Raw genomic sequence first — 6,054 nt, forward strand, 5'->3', positions numbered from 1 at the left:
AATGATAGATTAAATACCTCATAAGTTCATACTGTTTTTCCAATTAAATTTCAGGACTATAGATTTTTTTATTTAATCTTTTAAAAAATTACAGCTGTCTCTTCTTTCTTCCACACTGAGAATCCTGATTTTTAGGACACAGGGGACGATAGTTAAAATAGCTCATAATTACTCATTTGTTTTAGGCAACATTACACACACAACAGGGAATATCAATACTAATGCTGCTACCACCAGAATGATAACCGAGAAGAGTTTAAAAGTTCTTGTGCTCACTTCAGCAGGACATAGACTAAAATTGGAATGATACAGAGAAGATTAACATGGCCCCTACACAGGGGGAAACACAAATTGGTTTGCACCCCAATGTTTATAGCTGTTCTGTATCTACATCAGTAGAGCTTATGGCCTTCATATGCCATATTCTCTGCCTTTTAAACATCATATAGTTTTCGTTCTACAAGTAACTAATGTTCTCTGCTATCTCTTATGTAACTAGTAATTTTGGCAGTCTGAGTCTTGTTCTCTAGTAAATTCTTCAGGAAGCGCTCATGGGAACAATATTCCCTGAGTTCTTGTACATTGATAACAGTTTGTACCTTTTATACTTGAAAGTCCGTTTTCTTGAATATAAAATCCTTGGCTCACACTTTTGCCTTAGATAGCACACACCATTTTCTTCTGATACAAAGAAGTGCCGTTGAAAAGTCTGATGAGGGGCGCCTGGGTGGCACAGCGGTTAAGCGTCTGCCTTCGGCTCAGGGCGTGAGCCCGGCGTTACGGGATCGAGCCCCACATCAGGCTCCTCCACTAGGAGCCTGCTTCTTCCTCTCCCACTCCCCTGCTTGTGTTCCCTCTCTCGCTGGCTGTCTCTATCTCTGTCAAATAAATAAATAAAATCTTTAAAAAAAAAGTCTGATGATAATCTAATTTTCTTTCCCTTGTAAGTCACTTGTTCTTTTTCACTTTGATGATTAAAGGATTCCTCCTCTCTTAATATCCAGTAAATTTACTAAAATATGTCTTGGTGTTGCTCATTCTGAGTCAGTTTTCTCAAGCACATTGTATTCTTTTTTAATCTATGGGCACCAGTTATTACTCTATTGTGTCTCAGCTTCCAAAACCAACTTCACTGTCTGCTCTGTGGTCATGAAGCTGGGCCCCACAGTTGTTTCTCCTTTGAGAGCTGGCCCAGTGTTAAACTTCGTCTGCAGAGGGTGCTGTGGGGGCACTGGAGGAGGAAGGGGTTTCTTTTCTTGACTCAGGGGTGCCTCATGCACCAGGCTTATGGAGTGCCTGCCGTGTGGAGCTCTTAGCTCCAGCAGAGCCTGGCGGTCAGCGGCCCAGGACACTACCCGTGGAAAGCTCTCCTCTTGGCATTCCCTTGGGTGGTTTCAGCTTCAGCAAACTTCTCCACCATCCAGTGAGTCACAGCTGTGTCCCTTTCCAAGGTCTTGGCATCAGTGCCGAGGAAGGAGGACCTCCTCTTGGTTCCTCTGTCACAGACCTAGGTGTAGAGACTTTTCCTGTTACCTGCTACTTCTGTATTCTTTAAAGTTCCTTTTACTCTTTGCTGGCCATTCCTTCATTCTTCCAACCTCCTGTTATAGTTAGTAATCTTTTTTTTTTTAAAGATTTTATTTATTTATTCGACAGAGTTAGAGACAGCCAGCGAGAGAGGGAACACAAGCAGGGGGAGTGGGAGAGGAAGAAGCAGGCTCATAGCGGGGGAGCCTGATGTGGGGCTCGATACCACAACGCCGGGATCACGCCCTGAGCCGAAGGCAGACGCCTAACTGCTGTGCCACCCAGGCGCCCCTATAGTTAGTAATCTTTGATATGAAACTTTCCTGTTCAAATTCCTTTGCGTTTTCTTTCTCCTAAATGGATCCTCACTGATGCAATGTAGTATCAAATCTCTGCCCTCCCGCCCCCCCCCCCTTTCTAATTTCAGGAAAGTTTCCTTGAATTTTAGTTTCTAGTATTCATTCTGTTCCCATTCATTTTCAGGCACTCCTTTGACTATTTCCTATATTTGTCATTTTCTCTTGAACGCCTTTATGTGTACTTTTCACATTTTATTTCTCATGAATGTCATTTGATTTGCTCTTGTATTTTTTTTTAATTTAGTCTTCATACCTGAAATTATTGTTTCTTTATTTCTCATCTGTCCTAAGTGCTATTGTCTCACTTCTGAGGTTTTCTAATTATGACTTTGGTAATGTCTTCTTTCTTGACTTGGAATAGTTGGTATAGTTTCACTTATTGTCTGTAGGGATGTTATTCTGCTTCTTATTCTCTTTTTGTATTTTTCTTACAGACACTTTGGGTGGGATTTTTACATTGATACTTTGTGTTCTTTCTTTTTTTCTTTATGTGAAATTAGTTCTCTGAACTTTTGGAATGAGGTGAGTTGAGGAAGATTTCCTAACTTCTATAATTTTAATATAGTGTTTCTTAAAAAGAATTATTAGCAGGGCTCCTGGGTGGTGCAGTTGGTTAAGCACCTGACTAGTTTTTGGCTCAGGTGGTGATCTCAGTGTCATGAGATTGAGCCCCATGTCAGTTTCCACACTTAGTTCGATGTCAGCTTAAGACTTCCTCTACCTCTGTGCCTCCCCCCTGCTCCCCCAAATAAATAAATAAATAAATCTTAAAAAAAAAAGAATTATTAGAACTGATAACAAGTTCAACAAGTTTGCAAAAACCAGTTGTATTTCTATACACTTGCAATGCACAATCTGAAAATAAAATTAAGAAAACAATTTCATTTACAATAACACCAAAAGGAATGAAATGAATAACTTTCACAACAGAAGTGTAAAACTTACATTTTTTTTTAAGATGTATTTATCTTGGGAGGGGCAGAGGGAGAGGGAGAGAGAATCTCAAGCCGAGTCTGCACTGAGTGCGGAGCCCCATGTGGGGCTTGATCCCGCAACCCCAAGGCCACGACCTGAGCCAAAACCAAGAGTTGGACATTTAACCGACTCTGCCACCCAGTTGCCCCAGAAGTGTAAAACTTATACTCTTAAAACCACAAAATATTGTTGCATTTAAAAATTCCAAATAAATGGAAAGACATTCTATCTTCATGGATCAAAAGACTTAACATTATTAAAATGGTAATATTCCCTCAATTGATCTGCACACTCAATGCACTCTCTGTCCGGATTCCAGCTGACTGAATTCCAGTTCTTTGCAAACTGACAAACTGATCCTAAAATTCATATGGGAACCCAAGAGGCCTAGAATTTTATCTTGGCCAAAAAGAGGCCAAAAATATCTTGAAATAGAAGAAATTTGGAGGACTTTACAAGTCCACATTTTAATAAAAATAAAACCCAAACAGTGATTAAGACAATGTGGTAGTGGCATAAAAATAGACATATAGATATCAATGAAATAGAATTCAGAGTCCATAAATAAACCTCACATTTGCAGTCAACTGATTTTTGACAAGGGTGCAAAGACAATCAATGGGGGAAAGAATAGTTTGTGTGTGTGTGTGTGTGTGTGTGTGTGTGTGTGTGTGTGTGTGTTTTGGTTGGTTTTGCAGATCTAATTGACTTTATTAAATGATTCATGAATCACACAGCATCCCATTTGGTAAGTAGAGGGGCACTCCCAGAATAGGGTTTTTAACAAATGATACTGGGACAGCTGGATATCTACATGCAAAAAAATTGGAGTTGTATATCTACCTTACACTATATACAAAATTAACCCCAAATGAATCCTAGACCTAAATATAAGAGCTAAAACTATAAATTTTTTAGAAAAAATAGAGATAAATCTTTGTCACCTTGGACACTAAGACAAAAAAATAGGTAAATGGGACTTCATCAAAATTAAAAGTTTGTGCTAAAGACACCAACAAGAAAGTTAAAAGACAGCCTACTGAACAGGAGAAAAGATTTACAAATTATGTATCTGATAACGGACTAGTATCTAGACCATATAAAGAACTCTTATAACTGAATAACAAAGACAAATAGCTTAATTGTGGTGTAATAAGGAAGGTACTTGGTCCTTGTTCTCAGTTCCTGGCACAGATCTCCTAAAACTCTTGGAATTTCCCGAGTGATAAGGGTGAAAAGAGTGTCTTTTTTTCTAATGAACTGACTCTTTGTCCACCTCTAGGTAGCTTCAGGACAGGGGGTGGTTCCCAGAAAGACCAAACCTTGATTAAAAGCTTGGAACTGTCAACCCCACCCCCCAACCTCCAGGGAGGAGAGAGGGGCTGGAGATTGAGATAATCACCAATGGCACAGTCATGCCTACATAATAAAACCTCCACAAGAACCCCTAAATGACAGGGTTCAAGAGCTTCTGAGGAGGTGAGCACATCCACATGGCAGGAGGATGGCACAGCCCCACCCCATGAGGACAGAGGCTCCTGTGCTCAGGACTCTGGGATTTTCCTGAACTTTGTGAGTTTTCCTAGCAAATTACTGACCCTGGTGGGAACCACTGACTTGTAGCCAAGTTGGACAGAAGTGTAGGTAATAAGGATGCAAATACTTGGAGCTGACTTCGAAGTGGGGACAGTCTTGTGGTGCTGAGCTCTTAAACCCACGGAGTCTGATGCTAACGCCAGGTAGTATTAGAATAAGATTGAATTACTGCACATCCAGGTGGTGTTGGAGGGTTGGAGAAGTGAGGTTGGAAAAGACACCATGTATGTGGAGTTAGGAGGGAAAAAAACCTCCACCAGTTAGAAAATGGGCAACAGATCTGAATAGACATTTTTCAAAAAAGATATACAAAGGCCAATACACATGAAAAGATGCTCAACATCATTTATTGGAGAAATGCAAATCAAAACCACAAAGAGATACCACTCCACACCCACTAAAATTGCTATAATCAAAAAGACAGATAATAACAAGTGTTGGTCAGAATGTGGAGAAATGGAGCCCTCATACACTGCGGGTGGTAATGTAAAATGGTGTGGCCACTTGGGAAAATGGTCTGGTAGTTCCTCAAACAGTTCCACAAAGAGTTACCATTTGATCCAGCAATTTCACTCCGAGGTATATACCAAGAGATGGGAAACATGTCCATACAGAAACCTAACACAAATGTTCGGCGTTCTTTCTGTCGGGGATTCTGATGGTCAGGCATGGGTCAGGCTGTGTCCTGACCAGGGGTATTTTTCCAGGTTCTTTTTTTTTTTTTTTTTAAGATTTTAAAAATTTCTTTATTTGAGAGAGAGAGCATGAACCGGGGGGCAGGGAGGAGCAGAGGGAGACAGATAAGCAGACTCCGCACTGAGCATGAAGCCTGACGTGGGGCTTGATCTCATGGTGCTGAGATCATGATCTGAGCTGAAACCAACAGGCAGATGCTTGACTGAGCCGCTCAGCTGCCCCATTACCAGGCTCTTTTCGATCACTCTTGGAGGGCAATCTTTTCTCCTCCTCTTGCACATTTTTGCAGAGTTGGGAGAAGCCTTATTGTAAGCCCCAAGGAGTACCATCAAACACTAATCTATAGCTAATCTACTTCTACAGCTGGGTCTCTGGGCATGGGACCTGAAATTGGCTATGATCTTACGATATTAATAACTATGGCTACAGGCATGTGCACGTCTCACTGTTTGGTCAAGCATCCCAAAGGGACAGGAGGGTGATCAGTCATTCTTTGCCATGAGTGAATCTGTGGGCCTCCACATTGCAAAATAGGTTTTTTAGCAAGTGCTCTAACACAGGAACGGCAGACCGTGGGTGGCTGTCCACTGGTTTGGGCTTTCCTCTAAGAGGCAGCTGGGGGAGGCTTACATTCCATGCAGGAGATACTTATTCAGAAACATTAGTCAGTCCTGACATTACATGACCTCATAAAAATGCTAACACCCTTTTTCTCATCCACATGTAACCTTAGAAAAAATTAACCTGGCCTCAGCCATAATTTATATGGGCAAATGATACCCTACTTATACTTTAACACTGTCATCGAGAAACTTCCTTATCTTTGTCACTAAATGACACACCAAAAGTTTATTATCTGCCACTGAAGATTTCTTTTTATGGCTCTTAGAAGATGTATGGC

The 6,054-nt window shown here is 40.9% G+C and overlaps 1 non-coding gene across 1 annotated transcript; it reads left to right on the forward strand.

Annotated features, from left to right (window-relative positions):
* The first annotated feature begins 268 nt into the window (after positions 1-268).
* LOC123790132 (U6 spliceosomal RNA) lies at positions 269-374 on the forward strand. Its single transcript, XR_006779016.2, has one exon. It is a non-coding gene; the product is annotated as a U6 spliceosomal RNA (small nuclear RNA).
* The last annotated feature ends 5,680 nt before the right edge of the window (positions 375-6,054 follow it).

Source organism: Ursus americanus, chromosome 1 (assembly GCF_024610735.1).
Source record: "Ursus americanus isolate L20-20 chromosome 1, mUrsAme1.1.p, whole genome shotgun sequence".
Classification (NCBI taxonomy): Eukaryota; Metazoa; Chordata; class Mammalia; order Carnivora; family Ursidae; genus Ursus; species Ursus americanus.